Source organism: Lontra canadensis, unplaced genomic scaffold (genome assembly GCF_010015895.1).
Source record: "Lontra canadensis isolate GAN:19392208 unplaced genomic scaffold, GSC_riverotter_1.0 scaffold4, whole genome shotgun sequence".
NCBI lineage: Eukaryota > Metazoa > Chordata > Mammalia > Carnivora > Mustelidae > Lontra > Lontra canadensis.
In genome coordinates, this window is record NW_022630998.1 from 49,991,103 (window position 1) to 50,016,299 (window position 25,197).

General features: G+C 40.2%; 1 long non-coding RNA gene across 3 annotated transcripts in view; it reads right to left on the reverse strand.

Annotated features, from left to right (window-relative positions):
- LOC116859016 overlaps positions 1–25,197 on the reverse strand; it is a 188,998-nt gene that overhangs the window by 23,371 nt on the left and 140,430 nt on the right. For all 3 annotated transcript variants that reach the window (XR_004381072.1, XR_004381070.1, XR_004381069.1), the window contains one exon: positions 19,339–19,490. This is a non-coding gene — a long non-coding RNA (uncharacterized LOC116859016). The remainder of the gene's footprint in view (positions 1–19,338; positions 19,491–25,197) is intronic.

Here is a 25,197-nt window from a genome sequence, read left to right on the forward strand (position 1 = left end):
GAGCTGGAGGAGGACAATTTTTCTTCATCCGGTTTTCTTTCTTCATTGGTACTGCTGCACTGTGGACCAGCTTTCTGTCTCTTTCAATTTGGCCTCATCTCTACTTCAGTTACAAAGTGTGGTTATGTCTTTGGGCACTTCCTTCATGATGCTGTAGACTTCCAGTTGAAGTCTGTTTCACTCTGTTTCGTATCAGGGATGCCTCTAGCTTTAAAAGTGTTCCTTTTAAACGAGGTCAGGGGTAACTGGCCACAGTGACAGGAAGTTCAGCCACAGGCAGCACTGGCCTCGCTCTCCCTCCAGCAGAAGCTGTTTCTGGTTGCTCTTCACCTGTAGCAGTTCTGAGTAAAATGAAACTCCTCTTTCAACGTACAGAATCACCTCTAGCCCCTTCCTCTTTAGATCAGGGGATTCCTTTTCATTTCAAAAAGTGAAGTCTCATGTTGGAGTCAGCTCCTGACTCCACTGAGAAGCTGGATTTTTTGAAAACTCATACTCCCCTCAAGGTGTCTGTTAGGTAGAGCTGCTGCTTTCTCTCAAAGCCCTGTTCCTGGACACTCAGCTTGCTCCTAAATCCATGGTGGGCAGAGGCTCCTACTACAGTGATGTTTGATTTTCCAGTGTTTCTAGGACTCAGCCAAGTTCTCCAAGTAAGGTTTTCTGGAATATTCTTCCAGGGCTCCCATTCCCAGGACTTCCTTTACTTATTCTCTACAATGTTTTCCCATTCCCATGGAAAAAAGGACTTGTGAATCAGTCATTTTTGATATTGTTTTAAATCCACTATATCAAACCAAAATTCTGTGATAAGGCATTGTCCTAGTTCCTTAGTTCAAATTCTGATGAAATGTTTCATTTTTAAATTTTTTCTTTGGCAGGGCACCTGGGTGGCTCAGTGGGTTAAAGCCTCTGCCTTTGGCTCAGGTCATGATCTCAGGGTCTTAGGATCAAGCCCCACATTGGGGGTCTCTGCTCGGCAGGGAGCCTGCTTCCCTCCCCCCAACCCGGGGGAGGGGTTGCCTACTTATGATCTCTGTCTGTGAAATAAATAAATTTTAAAAAAATCTTTAAAATTTTTCTTTGGTCTCTTTCGGCTGGAAGTTTCCTTGTAGTATAAACTCAATCAGGAATTATAAACATCCTTATAAATTCACACGTTCTTCCAGTAAAATGTTTTAAGAAGTTTACTTAGTCCAAAGAATTCAATGCTATAGTTATTAACTTTCTGTAATTTTAGAGTTGAAAAGCCATTGCATAAGTAATACAAGTTTGAAGCAACTACTACGATTGTCTTGTTCTCTTTCATAGATGAGATATTATATAAAGTCAGGGAGTAAAGTCAGGCCACAGAGCTCTTTGGTGACCTGGCCAATACTTAAGCCCAAGTGTCCTGACATATTCTCTGTTTGTTTTTCCACTATGATCTGGCCTTGGTTAAGACCAAATATGCATATATTCCCTCTAGATCAAAAGGAAATTACCTATTTTGGCAATGTCTTAAATTAATTACAAACTTACTAAATTTAAAAAAAATTATAGTAAATTCGAAACCATCATTATATTACTATATCTGATAACATGATGGACTAATAAAAAGAAAAGACTAAGAAGACCTAAATGGCTTTACTATGTTTATGCCTTGCTCTCTACGATGATGAACATGGATCTTCTTTACCAAAGGTGGATTTTCTAGGCAGCATTAAGGTACAGCAAATGAACCCATGCCTGAATTCTACATCTGGTGCTACTTAGCTGCCTCCCCCAAGGTTTCTTTACCAGGTGTTTCAGCATTAGAGCTGGAATCTATGGCCATGCCAAAGGCATGCGGTGCTTGCAGCCACAGTATCCCATCTGCCAGTTGTCTAAATGGAGTTTTCTTTCCGCAGACATCTGCTTATCTGTCACCTGACTGTTCTTGTGTGAAACTTCTGTGCCTGCTGTTTGTCTGTGGCTTGGCTGAGGTACCACATTTTAATCAAACCTATTTGTGGAGACAGTACTCTGAAATGCTATGTTTTATAATTATCTTATTCAACCTTGCAGCATTTGGCCATGATGGATACTCTTTCTTTCTTGAAATGCAACTCCTCTGATATCCCTGACATCACTCAGGTCAGACAGGAGCACAGGATTCTAGAATCATACTTCCTGGGTTCATTTCTATATCAGTTATCTTTTCCCACAAAAACGCTGGGTAATGAACAACCATCACTCTTGATGGATTATAATAAGCATTTGTTTCTCATTCATCAGCTGGGATGGTTCTGTTTATCTCAGATGATTTAGTCATATGTCCGTGCCTCTGCTGGGCGGGGGGGGCGGGGGGGTTTGCGGATCTAGACTAGGTATGCTAGGCGAGTGTATCTCAAGCTGCTGGTCCAGCCAGCTGCAATCAGAACTCAGGTATACTCCCTGCCTAATCATTCCAGGATGCAAGCTAAGTAGGCCTGCAGGCTGGGAGTGATACCAGAAACACAAGAGAGCAAGTGGGAGCATGGCGAGCCTCCTAAGTCCTGGGTTGGGACAGGTACACTGTCATTTCTGCCCACATTCCTTTGACTATAAAATTCAAATAGCTGAGCCCAAAGTTGAAAGGTGGGGAGGTACATTCTGTCTCCACAGGAAGGGCTACAGAGTCAAATAGTAATGGGCATGGATACAGGGAGTCACATATAAGGGGGGGCCAAGAGCTTAATCTGCCATAGAATTCCCATAGGACTGTTCTCACCTCTGTGGATGGGGTATATTACTTAACTCTAAATTTTGTCTATGTTTTAGAGATAATAATAATAATCTCTATCTTATAGCACTATTGTAATGATAGGGTAAAAAAATGCATGCAAAAGGATTAACTTAAGTTCTAGCATATAGAAAGTGCCAGTAAATATAGGAGACAGAGGTAGTGACATGATTCCTGTTTCTCTCCCACCTCCTCTGCAGCAGACTCTTGCTTGACCTGATCCTCACTTATGCATATTTCCCAAGCTCCCAGCCCTGAGGCCATTTCCCTGCTCTCCCTAAACGTGTTGCCCGGGTGACCTTTTTTTTTTTTTTTTTTTAAGATTTTATTTGTTTATTTGACATGGATAGAGAGATCACAAGTAGACGGAGAGGCAGGCAGAGAGAGAGAGAAAGGAGGAAGCAGGCTCCTCACTGAGCAGAGAGCCGGATGCGGGGCTTGATCCCAGGACCCTGGGATCATGACCTGAGCCGAAGGCAGAGGCTTTAACCTACTGAGCCACTCAGGTGCCCCCTGGGTGACCTCTTTTATATCTGTAGTAATCTATAGTATAAAACCATGCAGAGGGGCAACTGGGTGGCTTAGGCACTTAAGCATCTGCCTTCCGCTTGGGTCATGATCCCAGGGTCCTAGATGGAGGCCTACATCAGGCTTCCTGCTCAGGGGGAGTCTGCTTGTTCCTCTCCCTCTGCCCCTCTCCCCTACTCATGCTCTCTTTCTCTCTCAAATGAATAAAATCTTTTTCTTTTTTTTTAAACTGCCAATTTTCTCAAATATCCTACCCAAACTTCTATATAAGGCCTCTCAGCATAGATCTCATGTCCTATCTTCCTTCTTGGTTTTACTTATTGCTACACTTTTCCTGGAACCCAAGTACCACCTTGCATTCTCAGCTGTGCTTAAAGTAGATAGCACCTAATGGATGTACCTTAAGGGACATAAAAGAAGTCTGAGTAAAGAGCTCCCTCATTTGCCTGCCAGTGACAGAGAGAAAAACAATCCTTCTTTCAATCCACCTAGGGCTTTGTTCTTTTCCACAAACTTGTCACATAACCTGATCCGATGTTAGCCTCCCAAAAACTCCTCTGAAGGAGATATTCTATCCTCACCATACACATTAAGGTTATTTGGATTAGGACTGATTAAAATTCCTCTTAAAATGCAAACATATTGAGGAGAAGGAGGAGGAGCAGGATTTCTGACAGAAGCCCATTCTACCCAGCGCCCCTCATCAATGGAGACTGGCATATCAGGTGGAGCCCGGTGGCCAGACAAGGGGACTGGAGGGCTAGACCAGGGCATGGTGACAAGAGGTGGGTGCTGAGAGCCGCATGTGGGGAGGCCTGAGGCGGTGGAAGCAGAGTGTGGGATAGGTGCTGGGGAACATGGTAGGGGAAAATGAAAAAACCACTCTCATCAAACTTGCTGAGACTTTGTTCTGCCCCGCAGTGTTTCCCAAAGAGGAGCTTGGAAGCTTCTGAAGAGGTTTTAGTAACAGCCTCCGTAGCCATTGTTTCCATAACTGTCACCAGAAGTCAAGATGGAACTGTTAAGGGAGCTCTGTATCTCTCAGAGACCCAGGAAAGGAAGCTATTTAAGAAGAAGGCTAAAATTTGGGGCACCTGGGTGGCTCAGATGGTTAAGCATCTGACTCCTGATTTCAGCATAGGTCATGATCTCAGGGTCATGAGATCCAACTCCATATCAGGCTCTGTGCTGAGCAAAGAACCTGCTTAAGATTCTCTCTCATTGTCTCTCTCTGCCCCTCCCCCAGCTCATGTACTCTCTCTCTAAAATAAATAAAATCTTAAAAAAAAACCCATATTTGAGTCTTAGATAAATATTAAGGGATTATAAGAAAAGCACTATTTGTGGAAACTAAGGTGAAAGCAAGTACCTGTTAAAAACTAAAATGGGAACTGGTAGAATAAGTCCCAATTCAGGAATACTTTAAGACAAAGAAAGTTCCCAGGGAGAGTTGGAGGGGTATGGAAGAGCTTCTTCCAAAGCACATCTTTGTGAATCCGTTTCCTTGAAACTACCCAAACATATATTGGGGTATTCCTGCTCTGCTGGCACGGACTGATGTTGGCGGCCTCAACCAAGCACATGAACCTCATTCTGAACAGCTGCATTTTATTCTACTCACAAGTTCTTAAGGGGCATTTAGCAGACAGGTCCTGTCTACATGCTCTGTAGACTTCCATCTTATAATCTAGAACGTGTGCACCAACTGCCATGAAATCACAGTTCAGACTGAAAGCAAAGAAATTCTTCTGTAAAGTTACATAGATACTATCTTTATGGCCTCAGGGTGGCAGAGAATATATTTAAAATTATAGAAATCACAAACCATTAAGTGAAAAGAATGACAGATTTGACTGCATTAAAATCAGTAACATTTGTAAAATGAAAAACATAATACAATTCCTTGGGGATTTGATGATCAGCTTTGACAGTTTTCTGTCCATATAAAACAAAGCTCTACAAAACCATCTCATTGTTTTGAATTTACAGACTAACTTGGAGTGAATTACTATTATCAATAATATGGAATCTTTATAAAATGATATGTGATATAGCTCTCCATTTATTTAGGTATTTATGTTTTTAAATTTTTTACATATTTCTCCATAAGCTCTGCTTCTTTTATTAGATGTATGAATTAAGGTATAAAATAGGTAGGTATAAATATACCTAGGTATAAAATAAATTTTGTTGCTACTGTAGATATTTTGTAAATATATTTTAAAATTGTTGCTGGTATATAGAAATTCAGGTATATACCCCCCCACGCATATATACATACATATATTTATTTATTTATTTATTAAGGATTTTTAGTTCTAGCAGTTTCTCTATAGGTTCTTTTGGATTTTGATCGCATGAACCTATTGTCTGTGAATAATGATAACTTTGTTAATGTCCTTCTATGAGAAATAATGAAGCTTGTTTCCATTATATCCATTTTTACTATCTTCCTGAATGATAGCGCCTAACTTTGTTCACTGAAGCCACATACCCAACTAAATCTTCTAAATTCCTTTGTAAGCAGAAGTGGCAAGGTACATATTTCTGACCAACATATCATCAGTAGAAATCTTATAGGGATTTTTGAGTATTTTGTAAGGGACAGATGCATTTGGTCTCCTTTCTTTTGCCCTTTGTCCTTCCCCCTTCTTCCTGCCTGAAATGTGTACATGATGCCTAGCAATTCAGCAGCCATCTTGAGCACATGAAGACAAAAGTCTCACATTGCGAATAACTTCCTACCACTTATGACATTTCACACCTTCGTAAAAGCCTGAGTCTGCCTACTTCTAGACCACGTCTTATATAAGAAAAAGAAACCCACCTTTGGTTATGTCTCTATACAAAGTTTAAAATAGGCAGCTGAACAAATGAATTTCTTGGCTTTCATTTATCTTTCATTTATCATATTCTATTCTGGAGTTTTGTTTTATTTCACTTCCCTCTTCCTAAACTGGCTCAATCTCAATTACTTTTTAAGATAAATAATAAATATCACCTTTTGAATATAAGTTCTTTGTCAACTTCTGAAGGCAAATAGTGGGCATAATCTCTACACTAAGTAAATGCAGAATCTATGTATGAGTTAGTTTACTGATTAAGAATTTAAGATGGCTGAATATATTTATTCACATATTATTAAAGAGAATCCAGCGGGATTCATTTCTTTTTAAGCACAAAATAACTCTTTATTTTCTGTAGCATTTATAAACAAGTCACGGGGTGCCTGGGTGGCTCTGGTCATGATCCTGAGAATGAACTCTGCATTAGGCTCCCTGCTCAGTAGAAAGCCTCCTTTCCCTCTCCCACTGCCCCTGCTTGTGTTCCCTCTCTCGCTGTCTCTGTCAAATAAACAAATAAAATCTTTAAAAAATCCTTGGAGAATTTTCATAAACAAATCACGTTTGCATTTGATTACTGACTTCCATTAAAAAGTGTAGTGGTTACGAGCATGGGTTTTGTATTCTGTCAGCTCTGCTTCAAATCCCTGTACCGTCAGATTCAACTGTGTGTCCTTCGATAAGTCACTTAGCCACCACTTCTATGATGATCTCAGAATCTGGCAGGGAAGAATACCAGGGACATACCAGTTATGGTCAAATATAATGAGTGATATGAATAAGGTAAAGCAGGACTGAAAATTATGACCCTAGGTTTGATTAGAGTGCTGTAGAGGAAATGATGTAGGTTTTGGAGCCAAACCAGAACTGGAACCACTGCATTAAAATTATTTTACTGCTAACAATATTTGGCCTTGTTATTTTTCTTATTCCTCTATTTCCTATGTCCCAGTTTTATTATTTTTTAATTTAGATTCAACTGGCCAACATCTAGGACATCATTAGCTTCAGATGCTGTGTTCAATAATTTATCATTTGCTTTAATACCCAGGGCTCACCACATCATGAGCCTTCCTTGATGCCCATCACTCAATTAACCCCATCCTCCCAAACTGCTGCTTCCCTCAAACCTTGGTTTGTTTCCTAGTGTTAAGAATCTCTCATGGTTTTTCTCCCTGATGACTTCCCATTCAGTTTTCCCGCCCTTCCCCTATGATCATTTGCACTATTTCTTGTATGCCATGTATGAGTGAAACCAGATGATAATGGTCTCTCTCTGATTGGCTTATTCTGCTCAGCATAATACCCTCCAGTTCCATTCATGTCGATATAAATGGTGAGTATTCATTCTTTCTGATGGCTGAGTAATATTCCATTGTAAATATGGACCACATCTTTATTCATTCATCTATCCAAGGACATTTCATTTCTTCTATAATTTGGCTATTGTGGGCATTGATGCTATGAATATTGGGGTGCAGATGCCCTTTTGTATCAATACATTTGTATCTTTGGGATAAATACCCAGTAGTGCAATTGCTGGGTCATAGGGTAGCTCTATTTTTCATGTCTGGAGGAAACTCCATACTATTTTCCAGAGTCGTGTCTCAATTTTAAATGCTAAATTAACATTTGAACTTTTTTGTTAAGGGTTAATCTTGGTTTGCTTGGGATAGAGTAGGTTCTTCAGAGAAAAGCAAAGAATATCCAATTGGAAGTCCTTATGTCACCACTTACTGACTTTGGAGTTCTGGGCAAGTTATAGGACTCTTTGAACTTCTTTTATTCATTTGTGATTGGGATTCTCTAATATTTGCTGGGATTTTCTAATATTTGCTTTAACTACTTTGTAGGAGAGTCATGAGGTCCAAATAAAATAATTCACATCAAAGGTTTTTAGAGCATCATTCAAATGTTCACATTTCACATAGCACTTGGCCCTATGATAGTTTATAGGATATTCTCAATAAAAATAAGATTATTGAGTTCTGGATCCTTTCTTGTTATATTAGAGCTAGCTGTCAAAATAATAACTCATCTTAAAAGTGTGAAGTAGTATCCTGAAATGCCCATTAGGTTTGGCCCCTCTGATTTATCTGTTGCTACATTATTTTTATTCTACACTGTACTTTCATGTTGCAAGGCATGGAGCATGTAATGTTAGAATAATCCCAAATCCCAGCTCTTCAAAGAAGTGAAAATGTCTTTTCCAACTCATCTCAGCTACATTTCAGTTCCTTGGGAATTAATCCTATTTCTAATGCAGGGTCAACCAACAATTAAAATATCCAGTTGGTACCTGTCTTGTCAACACCAATTAACAACCAAGCTCCACTCTGTTATTCTTAGCTTGTAAAATATTCTCAGCCCTTAGTTTTGTTGTATACCGCTTTGAGGACTCCTTTAGTAAATATAATGCATCTATTAGGGATCATCATTATTACCCCACCCAAAGTTAACCAATGCTATTTGTTCACAGTAATTATGTAGTCTCATGAAAGCTATAGTTTAAATACGTGACAGAATTTCCTACCCATGAGAATTATTTGCATATGAAATTATCTTCAAAGTGAAGTATTAGTATCACTGAAGTTTCTTTCCCATAAACTAGCCTGGGACTCTCTCCAGTCACTCCCTGAAGAAAATAACCTGGTATAAATCCTCAGAAAACAAGAGCAAAACACTACTCATGCATTCTTAAATCTCCCATCCCTGGGAGAATTAGAAGCAGAGCATGAAAAGTTGTTGACTATGAATGATAGTTCTTCACAGAAGAAAACATGCTAACTAGCTAATGATAAGATTTCAAGTAGATGATTCTGCACCCTGTTTTTAAACAAATCAGATTTAATTTAAATCACTGTATTATATAATACATTAATTGTCCTACTGCTTCTTTCTTTATAATGTGTTATCTCTTTCTGCTTTTATTTTTCCAATCTCTTTTTCAAACACTCATCCATTCACCTCTCTATTACTGCCTACAAAATCTGCTTTCTTGCTCTGCTTTTCTTATGTTAATTCCATCAATTTCTAAACTATTTGAAATACTACTACAGATGAATTTTTCTTTTAAAAAATCCATTTTATTATGTCAATTGAGTTTAAAAAGCCTCAGTGGCTGCTTCTTTCCTGGGAGGAGAGGGAATAAGGAGTCAAAGACGACTCTTTGGTTTGAGCACGTAGGTGGGTCAGGGTGTCATTAACACAGGGGACCCAGAAGAAAGAAGATAGTTTTGGGACCAGAGGGAGATGCTGAAGACCACAGAATCTGAGGGACTTGTGAGACATAGAGAGCAAGTACGTGAACACTCAGACTTGATGTTCAAGAGAGAGAACTGAGCTGGAGAGAAACATTTGAGAGTCGCCATGATACTGAAAGTTATAAAACCACACACAGGTAAGATTGCTTAGGGAAGTGGACAGAGTGAGAAGAAAGTCTAGGATGTACCTCTGGTATTAAAAGAAAACTTCTAATATTTGAGGAGCTCACATACAGAAGAAAAATCAGTTTAGCAAAACTAGGGCCCGTGGGAAAAAGTGTGAGAATCCAATTTTATCCCATGATTCAAGAGAAATGTGCATTAACTAGATCAATGTCAGTCATTTCCCCAGCCTAGGAACCCCAGGAGCCTGGGTTGAGTCACAGTTTATCACTATGTTGTAGAGAGATTACCTCCACAGAGTAAGAAAGCTGATCACATAGCTTCTCAGCTTCTTTCAATTCTCAGAGTTTGTGATTCAAATATGTTTCATTTTTCTCTGCAGTCTGTAAACACCTTGAGCCTAAGGATTATTCCTTAGCAAAGTGCTGGGCCTGATGTGGATCTAAATAGGCATTATTTATCACTTAGACTTTGGAAAGCTCTGTAAAATGCTCTGTAAAATTAGCAAATACTTCTTAACCATCCCTGTTCAAAGAATACTGAAAACAGGGCGTAGAAATAAGATGGAGGAATTTGCGGGGCTAGTGGGTGAGAGAAGAAGAGGGGACACAGAGCTGAAGGAAAGAGAAGAGCCCTAATAGAGGGGAAAACCGTAGTTGCATGCTTTAGAATAAGGATTAGTTATCGCAAAACAGCAGTCTAATGTAAGTGCTGGGAGGTAGTTTAATTGTACACGATGCCTTTGTTGTGATAGTCTGTGGGAGTGCCTAACATACGCTGCACAGACAATACACACACACACACACACACACACACTTGAGTTTTCCCTTTTCTGCCCTGCAATAGTCCCCCTATCTAAAAGATAACAGTCATATTAAAAGAAGGTACTCTACGTGATGCTACTTTAAACCAAATACAAATCAAACCACACATGCACACATACCCTAAAGCTTCAGTGAAATGCAGAAGGATGTGACATTTTATAGTTAACTGGAACTCACTGGCTTTTAGGAGTTAAAGGCATCACAGTTGGCAAGTACTTGGGAGAAGGTGGGAGCGCAGTCAACAGGCAAAAATGACATCTTCGATCAACGCCTTTACTTACACGTGTGCCAAAACAAGCAGTTGGTTCTTTGTGAAAATCTCACTATTGGAAGGTGTTCCTCTAATTGTATTAATCGAGGCATGCATCAGCTAAGGCAATTTGCCATTGGAAAGGTGTATTCTCCTGTTTTTCCTATGTTTAAAAGGGAGCATTAGATGGAAAGCACAATTTCCCTTGTGTTGTGGATTGTAAATGCTGCAAAATGGCTGCTTTCCTTCCCCATCATTGCTTCCTTTAAGACAATTATACTCAGTAAAGCAAACACTTATGTCCTCAATCTTTCAGTACAAAAATATTCCCTTTGAATTGGGTCATTCTGCATGTGTCTGGCAGCCATTTCCAGGACTCAGCCAGTAGCTCATTTCAAAAGCAAATGATAATTTGCAGATTCCATGCCATGGAATTGAAATTGGTCTTGTATGTCCTAATATTTTGTACTCTGTCTGCAGCTGCCAAAAATGATCTCCTTTTCTTGATACTGAGCTAAGTTGGGCTAAGTCCAATTCAACAAATATATGGTAATTGTATTCTGAATGACTCTTTAGAGGAGTATCACACCATCTTTTCAGAAACCCGAGGCACTTATAGACAATGCGTCCCAACCATTCCCTGTCCTGCAGTTGCCAAATGACTGGAAAGGAAGTAGATTTCCTATAGAAGAACAGGCAGCCTCTGTTGCATCATGAACCCTACTGTGAGTAAGCTACATTCTTGGTGGATTGCCTGTCACTTCAAAATATCTGTACCTTGTGACTGGAGGTCATGGGCAAGACTGTCAGGTGACTTTGCTTATAAATCAATTCCTTAGAATGATAACCTCAAAACCACTAGCGTGGTCTCAAAGAACTGGAATCTGCACCTCCCCTGACTCCCAAACAATCAAAAAATTAGAAGTACTGCCATATTCAACCAATTTCAGCTCTAAGAATATTATTAATAAAACAGTCCATATTAATAGATCTTGCTTTGTGCCAGATCTGTTCTTTGTGCCAGCTGCTGTTCTAAGCACATTATATGTGCAAACACTTCATCCTCACGAAGGCTAATAATACAGGTACTCTTCCAACTGTCCCCCCTGGTTTATATACGGGGACACTGAGCCTCTGAGTAGGTAAGGGAGTTGCTCAAGTTCATAGAGCTATTAACTTGTAGACTCAGGATTCCAACAAAGGCAGTAGGGCTCTAGGATCTCAGCTCTTGACCACTTCACCGAGGCTACTGTGATTTTTCAGGGTCTGATCATCATTATTTGAGAAGTGTTTCTTTAAATCTTTCTTCAAGCATTCCTGTTATTACTGAGCCTGTTTCCCTGTGGGCATAATTTCATCTTGTTACTCTGCTCTCCTTTCCCTACTCTCCTTCCTTCCATTAGGTCTACAGTCAATGATCATGTATCAAGCACTACCATGCCCATAGTTCTTCAGCAGACATGAGACTATTTCACTTAAAGAAGGAGCAAACTTTACACATGTGCTCTATGCTTCTTTCTTTGGCAATTCTAGTAAAAATCATATTTATAGCACCAGTAGGAAGTTACTTTAAGTTCGCCTTCTACTCCTATTTTTATGTTTTCTTATCCTTTCTTTCCCAACTTTGCCCACCTTCCCCATCCCCATTTCAAGTTACTTTATTTTAACTCCTAGTTATTTGACTGAGTGTTCATCAAAAATCATGGATGGTTATTTGCAGGTGGAACAATTATAATAACTTCAATGTGTCCTTAAGATATACACTTTCCATCTTTCCTCTTAATAATAGTTTCTAAGATCTTAAAGCTCATTTAGTCACCAAGCCAACCTGCCTAAGTGTTTCTCAAAGCTATTCCGTCTAAACCCACTGCCACTTTATAAGTACAGACTTATGTGACCTCAACAACTATGACAAACCATTAACTAGTTTCCTTACGTGTGGTTCTATCACTTTCAAACCTATTTTCCACCTAGCTACTAGTGATTTCTCTAAAATACCCATATGGGGCGCCTGGCTGGTTCAGTTGGAAGAGCATATGACTCTTGATCTTGGAGTTGTGAGTTCGGGCCCCATGTTGGGTGTAGAAATCGCTTAAGAATAAAATCTTAAAAACAAACAAACAAAAAAAACAACTCTGATTTTATCATATTATGATCCAGCACATATGGGATACAGTCCACATTCATTTTGAGGGGGCTGCTGGCCTCATTCCCAGCCCCTCATGCCTTCCTCACTTCTTGCTTCCATCCTCTGAGCTCACTGCTATCTGCTAGTTCTTGCTCTCCTCTCTGCAGGAACAACTGCCCCTCTTCGTTACCTGGCAGCTACCTGTCAACTTTGCACAGGCAAAGAGTATTTCTTCTAGGATGCCTTGCCTCTCCCTCCTACAGATTCTCTACTGCAAACCACTCCCAATAGATTAGTTATTTCCTTCTGTTTTTCCCTCAGACATGCATTTACTACACTGACTCAAAATGATCTGCTTCTTTCTTCAGTGTATCAGGTCTTCATTCACCTTACGTTCATTAGGCTGTATTCAAGATCCAATGGTTAGCTCAGAGGGGATGCCGTAAGTGTATGTGGAAGTGAACTGGAATTTTCCCAAATGCTTCAACAAAGAAGGAGACCAAAGGGAGACACCACATTCCCAGCAGACATTTGGTTTTTGTGGAAAGAAAAGGAAGATCGTTTCAGAATCTCAATAGACTCTAATTTATCGTGGGTTTTAAAACTTCATTTGCTTTAACAAAACTTTCACAGGACTAACTCACCCAAGAGAAGGTAACAAAATGATGATGCTAGAGTCCCATTCTATTTAAATTTAAATCTCCTTTTGCCAGGAAATGTCAGTGCTGATGCTATTAGAATCAGAGGCCCCACTTTTGCAGCTCTCCTGCTGGGCTTAAGTGAGCCACAAGTAGGTCAAGTGTCTCACTCCCTGAGTCAATGGCTCTGCCTGAAATAGAATGCAGATGGATAAATCTCTTCTCTCAGACTTGCTTAGACAAAGCCAGCATTTTGATGTAAGACCAAGCGCAGCTAGAAATCAACATGGATGCCAATGCACCTGTTGAGAAAAAAAATATTTGGAGCAAGGATTTATGATAGAGTGAGGATATGAACATATTCCAAGTAGTTTTCAAAGAATGCACTACCAATATTAGGAAAAAATAATTCAGCTATATGTACTTGGCCCTAACAGAATAAACTTGATCCATAAATATGACTTAATTCATCTTCTACAAAAATGCTGCTACGATTCTGCTGCCAAGATTTAAAATAATCTTTTATGTGAGGTTTTTTAAATGGCATGACTAAGGTGTGGATATGAGCTAAATTTAGTTCGCAAGGAGCAAAGAGAAGAAGCTGGCCTTCCATGGTCTGGTGCCTGCCTCTCTTTCACCTTTCTCCCTCACCACAGGTAGCCCTGACTTATAGATGCCAGCCACACCAACCCTTTTCTCATACCACACTTTCTTGCCTCTATGGCCCAGGTCATCCTGCTCCTTTAGTTTGTCCTCATCTGTCTTCTGTGCTCTCACCATGCTCTATACAGCCCACAGTTACTATACATGCCCTGGTGGTATTTGGAGTCATTTCTGATAGTCACAGCTGGATGGAGAGGCCACTGGCATGGGTAGCGGTGGGGTGTATGTGCTACTAAACAGTCTACAAGGTGCAAGTCCAAGAATAATAATAATAATAAACATAAACAAATTGATAGTGCTGATGTTGAAAAACCCTAACTTGGAATGTCTGCTACATCAAACAAGATGAGTTAATGTTTGAGGAAAGAAGCAAGTCTTATGCTAAGGAATGTGGTACATCTGGAATAATGACCCTCTGAGGAAGAATTCCTTTGCCATTTTCTCTCTCTGTTCTTGTCTCCTCTCTCTTGGAAAATAGCCCTCCAGTCTCCTGTTTAGCAGCAATACAGTGCAGAGCCTACTAGCAGATAACCACAGCTCAAAACCTACTGAGTTCTTTGTTAACATGTGCAGAGAACATACTCAGCATGGACTGTAGCTAACCAGACACGAGGAATTTGTTTAGTTCTGCATATGCTGGCTCTGGTTTGCAAGTCTGAAATTACTTTTAAAAAGATGAATCCCAGGTTTATATGGAAAGCACAGCATTATCAAAACTATCTAGCATAATCAGATGCTCAACTGAATGAAAAGTCACCAAGTAGAAAATTTATGAGTGTCAATACATCTTCAAATTGAAATGATCTTAAGGGATTATACAGGCCTCCCTATCTTGCATGCTTATTTGAGGATCAAAGAGGAAAATGGAAAATTTACAACAATCTTGCCAACTAGAATTCTGGGTTTTAAAAAGTCCTTTGAGGGAATCTAATTTTATTCTGCTGTAAAATGGCTTCTCAGTACATAAGAGAGAGGAGCTGTCTCTCTAGTCCCTTCCTGGATTTCATGCTTAAGTCCTTTCAGGTCATGAGGACACCAGTGGATACCTCATAGCTCTGCATCAGCCACACAGGAAATGGAAAATCCCACAGACATTAAAAATGCCAAGCTGGGGTGGATGTGGAGGGTGGGGTTATCTGGGATTGGGAGGGGAGGGAGAGACCCAAAAACCTGAGGTGTCTTAGACTGACAAAACTGCCCATCTTGTCCTGTCTGTTTCTTTCCAGTTCTCCTCATAAAGAAACATATCTCGATCTGGGCAATTCATAAAAACCATGATCTAAGGGTATATGGGAGGCTGGGACGCTCAGCCCCATTCGCAATCCAGATTTTTCTCCAGAGGGAAGAGGGGGCAGTCAATCTCTTTGCCTTCTTCAAACATCAGCTACCCAGTTAAACAAAACTGGTACATCTAAAATATGCCAGGAGCATAAAAATTTCAAGTTCCAATTATCATAACTGGTAACAGGGTAAAAGTGAAAGAAAAACTTGAAAACAATTATGCAATCTAATTAATGTTACAACAAAGCTCTAGAAAAGAAAGTAAATGTATACAAATGAAATTACCTTAGGAACAAAAAACCAGGAATGTGGTACCTAAATTTACTTTTGCATTAAAAGAAAGGACAATGTGGTCAAGTGATGTGATCCCTAAGAGAAGTGAAACTCCTGAAGCAATATGAAGGCCCTGCACTCTTCTTCTCCTCTCTTTCCATCAGAGAAGCCTGGATTAGTTTTCTGTACTTGAGTTTTCTAGCTACTCTAGATAAGAGTTTCCATTTAGAAATGAACTATTGTACAAGATACCTCGCTGATATTACTGTTAACAGCAGAGTGTTTTAATACTTCTAAGTAGAACAAAGCATGTCATCTTTTCCAAGAATACCTGTTAGATGTATGTGGGCCTTGCATTTCTGCACACTTAGTGTCCTTAGGCAGGAATATGCCAGATTTGCACTCTGTTGCTGCCTTTTTTCAACATGTGTCATCTGAAGGAGGGAGTGAGTCGTGATTACACCACGTTCAGCCTCCTGGATGGCTGTGTGTTCTCAGGCCTATATGCACACAGTCAGGCTGAGGTTGCACCTTTGAGCTTTGTGAGGAAGGAGTACCTGCATAATGACACATGGTAATTTTCCTTGTCCACTAACCTGAATTCCACATAGCATACAACAAGGTACATGTTCTGTCACCAAATGTTTGATCAGGATATACTAAAGCCATGTCCTGGGGATACTGCTGGGTTTTATATTGATGCTCTTTGCTTTGACAGAACGATGTGCAAGACTGGTATTGATTTTTCTCTGGGTAGTTGGTAGACTCCACACATGTGAGGAGTTTGAGTGGACTGACATCTGTTTTCTTGAGAATTTTTTTTTTTCTTTAGTCTCCTTAGCATGTTATGCATGAGTAGAGTGATTGTATTATTTACTATCCAATAAGGGATGCTTTTGTCTGGAAAAAGGTTCAAGTAGAAGGGACACTTGGACCACAGACACACACTGAGACTGCCCCAGGCAAATTGAAACTGTAGGTCATCCTACATAAGGGCAAATGGGCTGGGAGCCATGGCACAGTACTCCAGACATATATTTTAAATGAGAGGTGTGGCCAAAGATTGCATCTTCTCCTCAACAATGGCACCAAGTTTTTTTTTTAAATGAAATTTATGCCCATGAATTGTTCTGGCTGCTTGGCCTAAGAAAGAGTGAGGCCAACAAATAAATGGAACCTGTAGTATTTGTGCTTACTTACCAAAGCATGGGACATCACTGCAAGAGTAAGACAGGTCTTTAGAAGTATTCAAGTTCAATTAGCTCTACTGAGATGAATGTAAAGACACAGCAAAAGAAATATATTCTCAGTCATAGCCCAAAGAAAACATTGCCAACTCATGTTCAGTGCCAAAGTAAAAGTGAGATTATAATCTTGTCGTTTTTCCCACTATCAACCATGGTATTATCAATGAATTCTCTCATTCAATTCTGTTGTTTCCACAGGACTTGAAGATGTATCATTGATCTAAAACACCTGTAAAACTTACTCTAGATCTATTATAACCTGCAATCATAACGCTGAAATTCTTAGCATCATGTGTACTTACTCGGAGTACCTGAAGATCCGTGTGTTTTTACCTGCTTCCCCTATCTTGTTAAACTTGCTAGGTGGTTAGTTGTTATTGTTTAACTGACTTCAACATTTTAAGAATACAGCAATTTCGTTCAAACTTTAGTCAGAAGCTGTTGGCCTCAATCAATCCCCTGGTGATAATCCTAACTAGCACCTGAATGTGTCATGTCATTCCAAACCAAGCTTTGGAAAATCTGTGCTCTATTTTGAGCGATTGGTGGTTCCCACTGCCTGTTTCTAAACCATCTGGCAGATGACAACCTTCTGCATTTAATAACTTCTCATTTCCCTGCTAGATTGTAGTAATTTTTAAGGTATTTCATATGGCAATTAATGAATGACAATTCTCAATGAAATTCAACCACAGGTGGCACAATAATAGCAAACATCTTATTGGAGGCGGCAATACCCAGACAGCTACCTTTATACATGCTTACACTGATACATGTTCAGGCAATTACCACAAAGGAGAACTTAAATTTCTGGGAACTGGCAGGTTGCTTTTCATTTAATTATGCAATGTATACCTGATTTCAAAAATATGAAAGTGTTGACAAAATACATCCATAAATCAAAAGACTATATGTATGGGGCTAGTTAGTTTTGCAAATGGAACAAAAGCCACCGAAATGGTGAAATGGCAAGAATTTTCACTGTGGCAGTGTACATAAGGTAATAGGACAACCCTTCACTCCTCATACTTTTTGTACTTTTCATCCTGCTTTTTAGAAACTCAGAATAATTTCACATAGTTGCATGTGCTTATTTTTAGAAAGCTGAGCTGTGAAATGGTTCATGGTGTTTGTCTCTCCAAGGTGGCCAAGTGAGTCTTAAAACAGTATGTTAAAAAAAAAAAAAAAAAAGCTAACAGCATATGAACTGAAAAAAGGGATGGTGCATGGGTCAACAGATATTGTAAAGAATGCGGTCGGGCCTTGTGACCTGATGAATCAAGAGGATAAATCTGCTCAAGATCATCACCCTTCCCTCTCTCAAATGATTAGATCCACCTGGTTCTCATTATTTTTCAGGGACTTCCTGCACAGTCCATTTTCATGAGTTCTGCCTGGGGCCTCCTCCCTGTTTTCAGAGCACGTGTGCTGAGTTCTGCAGACTCACCCCTGTATCCTTGCATGTTTTACAAACTTAGAATGGCATTTGGGCTGCCTGGCTCCAAACCTCACTTGGTGATAATGACAACAGAGTTGCTGCTGGAGAACTATTGTGAGCCTCTTGTTTGCAATTGAGTAGGAGGTGGCACCTGCTAGGCAGGACAGCTCAGGGACAGTAAGGACAAGGAGGCATTCCCCCACATTTCTATTTCTAATGAGTTTTTCTCATGCAACAGAGTCCACCAGAGCAGAGTTCTCTGCCCCTTGTCGTGCTCACCAAGTATGACATGGATGTTTGAAGAGGAGCCAACTTAGTACTGATAAATGAGAGAGAGAGAGATAGAGGATAGGATAGGAGAGGATGGGAAGGGAAAGGAAAGGAAAAGAAAAGAAAGGGGAGGGAAGGGAAGGAAAAGAAAGAAAAATGTAGCAACTTATTTAAAAATCAATTATCTCTTTATGTAATCATATGACATCGATCACTCTGGAACTTAAATGCTCCCACATACCAGGAATACACTGAAATATATCAGGTCCAAATAGCCAAGAGCAGACACCTTTGAATAAAGATGCCCTGTGACAACTGTAGTGTTCTGACCTGCCTCCTAATATCATGCCCATGTCAGTGGAAGGCAGCTGGGAGACAGCGTGCAGTCTGCAGATGAGGGGGAGGTTGAAGTTGAAGACTGGGCAAACCTAAACAGGATTAAGTGAATGCAACTCTATCTTTAACTAAAAATGAAATAAAAATTAAATGAAAACGTGGAATGAAGGGGCCTCACTTTGTGAGACCAGGGTGCACTAGACAGAGAGAGAGTGCTATGCCGCGTGACAGACAGGATGGGGATATGGCAAACACCAGCCTCACGAGGGAATGAAGGAGATTTAAGGTCAAGGTGAAGAGAGACCATAATGGTATAATTTAAACTCTCTGTCTGTACAAAACCTTATGAGGCTCTCAGAATTACATGGAGTAATAAAAACATGCATGCACATATCCCAGCAGCAAGCAGTCTAGTTTATCACCCCTTTTAAATTTTATACACTGAAAGTCCTCACAGTAAGAAATACAACCACCACATTTTCATAGGACTCACCAGAGCGATCCTTCATGGTCCAGATATGCACCCAATGGAATGTATTCTTCACACAACTCTAGTTTATGCCCCCACACGCTCTCTCCATACCTATGGAATGCACTCGCCATGTCCATTCTTACAGATGAAGAGAACTACTCCTGTACAGTGATCTGCCAATTAAAAATTAAGGAGAGAATGATAATTAGAAACCAAGACCTGACTTGCTTTCTTTTGGCCCTGTCAACTGTGTTGGGCTGTGCCATTCGCAGTACTAATGTTTCCAGGATTCAGCAAACTGTGATATTTTTTAAGTCTATAGGACCCTGAGGAAAGAATAACTTTCTAGTTTATTTGTTGAGATTTATGGCAGACTGAGAAAGACCAAGGTCGGGTGTGTTCTATGAGGTCACAGAACCATGGCTTTCTTGCTGCTACCTGTGCGAGGCTGCATCTGTAGTTTAGGTCCTGTCCCTATTTTTCTGTTTCCTCCCTTCCTCACTTTGTTCTTGCCTTATACTTAGACACTTAGGAGAACAAGAAGATGAGGAAGAGGAAACACCTTTGATGTTTTTCCTTTGAAAATTCACATTGGTGTTAAACTCTTTACTCCACTGGGATTTGCCGGTCTATGAAACAGTGAGTTTGGAAAGGGCAATCTGCAGGGAAGCATCTGCGGGATTCTCTGGTCGTCCCTTGACAGGCCACATAATTGTGCCGCAAATCAATATGTCATGCCCCAAACGTAGGCAAGCTCACAGCATGTGATAGAAGTTACTGTGAGGAGATGCTCTCTCCAGGAAATGGAGCTGAACAAGCCCACTGAGAATGAAGAGTGGGCCTGGCAGGGAAGCTGCCTGTCTGCTGTGAGTGGTGATAACTGCAAACCCGACCCTGGCTTCCCCAGGGGGAGGGGCAGGACATTCGGACACTCCCCGCCCCTGCTCCAGGCTCCTGCACTCAGAGCCTGCCTTTGGAGGGAAGGGCTGCGTGCTGGGTTCTACCATGAAGGACTTCTAGTCCCTCTGTTGCTTTGGATGGCTGTCATCTTTCATTTTCCCCAGGGTAGCTTCTATTGTTCTCTTAGTGTGAGCGTCTTAATTTCACACTGATTCTACACTGAAAATAGGAGATGCTCTGGTCTTTATTTGTTGGAAGAAAAAATGTCTTTTTAATTCTCAATATTTATTTGTTTTCCCATGGGTGGCCATAGCACTTAGAGAAAAAAGAAAGCTATAGTTGGATGGGCTAGTAGGTAGCATTGAATTAGGGGGCTAAATCATCTTAAGACACATATTCCATTACTATATTTTCTATTTTGATTTACTTATTAATATGTGATTAATTTATTGGCTTTCCTAACTCCCAACACATGCATGACTAAAATGCACACCGTTCTGATTAGTGTGAGAAAATTAAATGCAAATGCTCTTGCAAAGGATAATCCAACACAAGGTTATAAAGTGGCTAAGAGATTAAAAAGAAGGGACACCTGGGTGGCTCAGTTGGTTAGGTATCTGCCTTTGGCTCATGTCATGATCTTGAGGTCCTGGGATTGAGCCCCACTTCGGGCTCCCTGCTCGGTGGGGAACTTACTTCTCCCTCTCCCTCTGCTCCTGCCCTCAGCTTGTGTGCAAGCTCTGTCTCTCTCTCTGCTGTCTCTCTCAAGTAAATAAATAAAAATTTAAGAAAAAGATTAAAAAGAAGAACTAAAAAATTGTGTAATTGAAGAAACTGAGGGAAGCGGTATATTTAAAGGGCTTGGTCCACTTTTCAAATTATAGCCTTTGAAATGTCAAGTGGAGTTGAACAGACTTGTCTCAGATATGCGTGTAGTACACTTGTGCAGGGCTGGATAGGTTTCAAGCTGGAAAAGAGTTGGTTTATGTTGCAGCTCTGAGGTGAAGTCGTTGGAAGCCAATCCCATGAGCAGATGCAGACAAGTTCTACCGGTATGGGCATTGTTGTGATAGCCTACATAAGGTGTATCAAAACAGAGGAAGGAGCAAGTCACTGACAGCAACAAAACAAAGCCAGACCAATCCAAAAGATCATGTCAGTCCACAAGAACTTTTCACAGGGCTCATATGCCTGGATGTTCTGCATTGCCCAGTGGGGAGGGGTACTGGCAGTCTTCTTGATGTTAGTGCTATTCGTATAAAACATGTGGTGTTACATGGAGGTAAAATATTGCAAAATGACCATCCTAAAGAGAAAGCATTCCTATAGTGGGAACCTGCTTCAGGATGGATTATAAGGGATCAAGTATTAAAAATAAGGAGTGTCCAATCCTTATTTTCTTCTTGCCAAGGAGCGGTATCAGACAGAATTGGCGTTTACATTCTGTTTCTGCCACTTACAGTGTAACCTTGAACAAAGCCCTTACCCTTTCTGAGCCTTAGTTATTCTCATCTATTAAATGAAAATAATGATGTTTCACATGGTCATTATGAATTTAGCAGTTTGAAGCCATGATACATGCTCAATAAATAACAGTAGTTTTAAAAGAAGCTTATATTCTCAGAGTATCTGGGTGGTGCAGTCAGTTAAGTGTCAGACTCTTGGTTTCGGCTCATGTCATGATCTCAGAGCCAGGGTTCTGTGCTCAGCACAGAGTCTGCTGGAGACTCTCTCCCTCTCCTTCTATCCCCCTAACTCGTGCTCTAATAAATAAATAAATCTTTAAAAAAATAAAAGAAGCTTATATGCTCACTTATTTCTAAGTAAGGTCTAAGAATTTGATTCAATAGATACGACTGCATACTTGTAAGCACTGTGAGGTAGTCTTGATTCTGGAAACAAAGATGGGTATGGCACAGTCTGCTTTTGTGAGTCTACACTTCAGTGCAATGGAAGAACAAGGCACAGGGAAAACTGATAAGTCTCAGAAGTGAAGTATAAACACAGATGGCCTGGAACCCTGACCAGGGAGCAATTCGTTCTGATGGTGGGATTGGAGAGGATTTCACTGAGGGGGTGGCATTTTGAGTGATTCATGAATAATGTTTTTCCCTAGTTCAGTTTGTCAGCTCAACTTATTCCAAATCACCTTTCATGATAATTACGATGGCAGTGAATGGCACACCCTGGACTCAATGTCTACTTTGGGAGAGGAGACAGAAAACATATTCTTTCTCCCATGCATTTTGTCTATTTAATCATGACAATTTTATTGATTATCTAAGAAGTAATCAGGCTTGAATAAAGAAGATGCTCTACAAAATCATTTTTTGGGAATAGGAAAGAAAAGAAACAAAAAAATCTCTGATTCCCATCCAAGATATACTGTCATCACTGATTCTACATTTCCAGTAGCTAAACACTCAAAAGGATTAATTTCAAACACTATTTTTCGTAGTAAACTAATAGAAAGGCAAAGTGGTAAGCAATATAGCTAATATTTATAGAGGGCCTATCATGTATTAGGTGCTCTTCTCTGAACTTTATATATATTACTTAATTTTCCTAAAGAGTTCTATGAATTATGTATCATCATGATGCCCATTTCATCATGGAGGAAACTGAAGCATGAAAAGATTCATTAACTATTCCCAAGACCACAGAGCTAAGTAGAAAGAATATTAGCTTAAAAATTGAGAGATCCTTCACTTCCAATCTGTTCTAACTAACTAGATGAGAGACCTTGGACTGGTTACCTACATCTACATGGGAAAATAATTAGAGGAATTCTCTGAGTTCTAATTGTGCTAAAACTATGTATAATCTTTGTTTCAAACCATTAGATGTTTTAAATATTTTCAGACTCATTCATAATATTTTAATTTAAAGTAATTTAGCTTAAAGTAGTTCTTCAACTTTCTTTGCCTTCCTGTTTTGTGTAATTAAGGACATCAACTCAAAATAGTTTTTTGTTAGGAAAAACTTATAAGAACTCTAGATGGGAAATCCAAGAAGGAAGAAGTGGAAAAGGCACTTATTGCAAAGAATGTAAGAGTTACACCTATTAATTTTTTTCTTGCATTTCCAATTTTTTTTTTTTTAAAGAGAGAAAGAGTGAGTGTGTGATTAGGGTGGGGAGGGACAGAGGGACAGAGAGAATCCTAAGCAGGCTCCACACTCAGAGCCTGACACAGGGCTCAATCTCACGACCCTGAGATCAGGACCTAAGCTGAAATCAAGAGCCGGATGCTTAACTAACTAAGGCACCCAGTTGCCCGTCTCTGCTCCATATTAGTTTGCCTACAGATTCTCCTACTTCAGAGTGACCCCCTGGATGAATTTTTATACTCCAATCTATTATCATTTAGATAAAGAATCTTAGTTAACATATAACACTACGGTCATTTTATGTATGTAGATGTACATATATGCACACACACCATTTTTTAAGTTAGGTCCGCATTTTCACCAGTTCTAAATAGACAAGTTAAAGAACTGTATTTTATACTCTGTAAGAATGAGCAATTCAGACAAAAGTCTGAAGTGGACAGCTAAAAGATGTATGTGTGATTAGGAAACATTAAACAAATGCCCAAATCAAAACGGTGTACCCTCTCTTCGAGCCCTTCATGGAAGGCTTCACTTCAGCAAGCTGCAGGAAGAGCACGGGATCACCTGAGCCTGGCTTCGGCTTTGCTCGAAGCCAGCCATCCTGCACGCTGGGCTGAGCTACACAGCCTCTGGCTTCCTTTACAGGCTGTGCTTTTTTAAAAAAAAAAAAGAAGGAGCCCAGAAAATTGATGGGCCAGATTCTCACTCTGTGTGACTCCATGGAAGTCTTTTTGACTCGCTTTTTGAGATGTCAGGCCCGTCCAGGAGGCAGGATTCTCCTCAGAAGAACTTTAGAATACAGCATTGTTTGAGAACAAAAGGTTGGATCTGGCCCTAAGCAAATATGTGAGATTTGGAGAGGAAATCTAAACTTGCCGAGGGGCAGGATTTCTGGCCAGCCTGCTCTGAAAAGCCCTAACTTTCCTTAGGTTTACAAAGTCATCTGTCCCTCACCAAGATAATAAAGTCGATGCAAATTCTTATATGTTTGGACAAAGAGTCCCTTCCGTGGCCTACTCTTAAAATGTACTTCTCCCTTAAACAATCCAAAGTTAAGGGATGGAATCCTAATCCTCACTTCTAATCATGTTGCTTTCTCTCTGTTTTCCTTAAGACCATTCTCTCAACTAGTATCATTCATATTTTATATTCTCTCCTACTTTCCAGCCCATTTTGAATAGGCAGGCCAACTGTCCCTTCTCTTTGGGATTCACTCCTGTTATCCTCTTTAGCCTTTCCATTCCTGGTACATATTAAACTTCTGTGCTTCCCAATCCAGGTTATATTCCATTCCTCATCGCAATGCTGGGGAGAGATTCTGTGTTGTGCACCTACTTCTAATTGGTAGCTGATCATAAATTTGGAGTGATGATGAATGTCATCTGTGAGACATCCATAGTCAGTCACTCTATGAACTCACAAGACACCTAGGCCCCTCTGTGGCAGGGTGTAATTTTCCACTTCAGCTGGCAGTATACTGCATGCACAATACCCGTGGGTTGTGGCCCATCTGTAATGATCATGGAAGTGGGACCAACCCAACTGCAAGGCTATAGCAATTTGAGAGCCCTAGTCCCAGTTAAATTTATCATGTTTTGATGAGGGAAGAGGGGATAGCCAAGTCCTCAAGTCCCACTTAGTCTGACAACCCAGCTCTACGTTGTACCTCATGAGATGCTCTGAAACATTGGGCTGCTGCCATCACATGTGTTTCTCTTCTACTTCTGACCCCAATGCCTGAGACCTCCTACAATCACCAGCAGCAGAAATGGCAGTCAAGCTACCTAATTAGTTGTCCTCTTTCCTTTCTTTCCTCCCTTCCTTCCTTCTTTTTCTTTCCTTCTTTTTTCTCCTTTCCTTCTTCTCTCC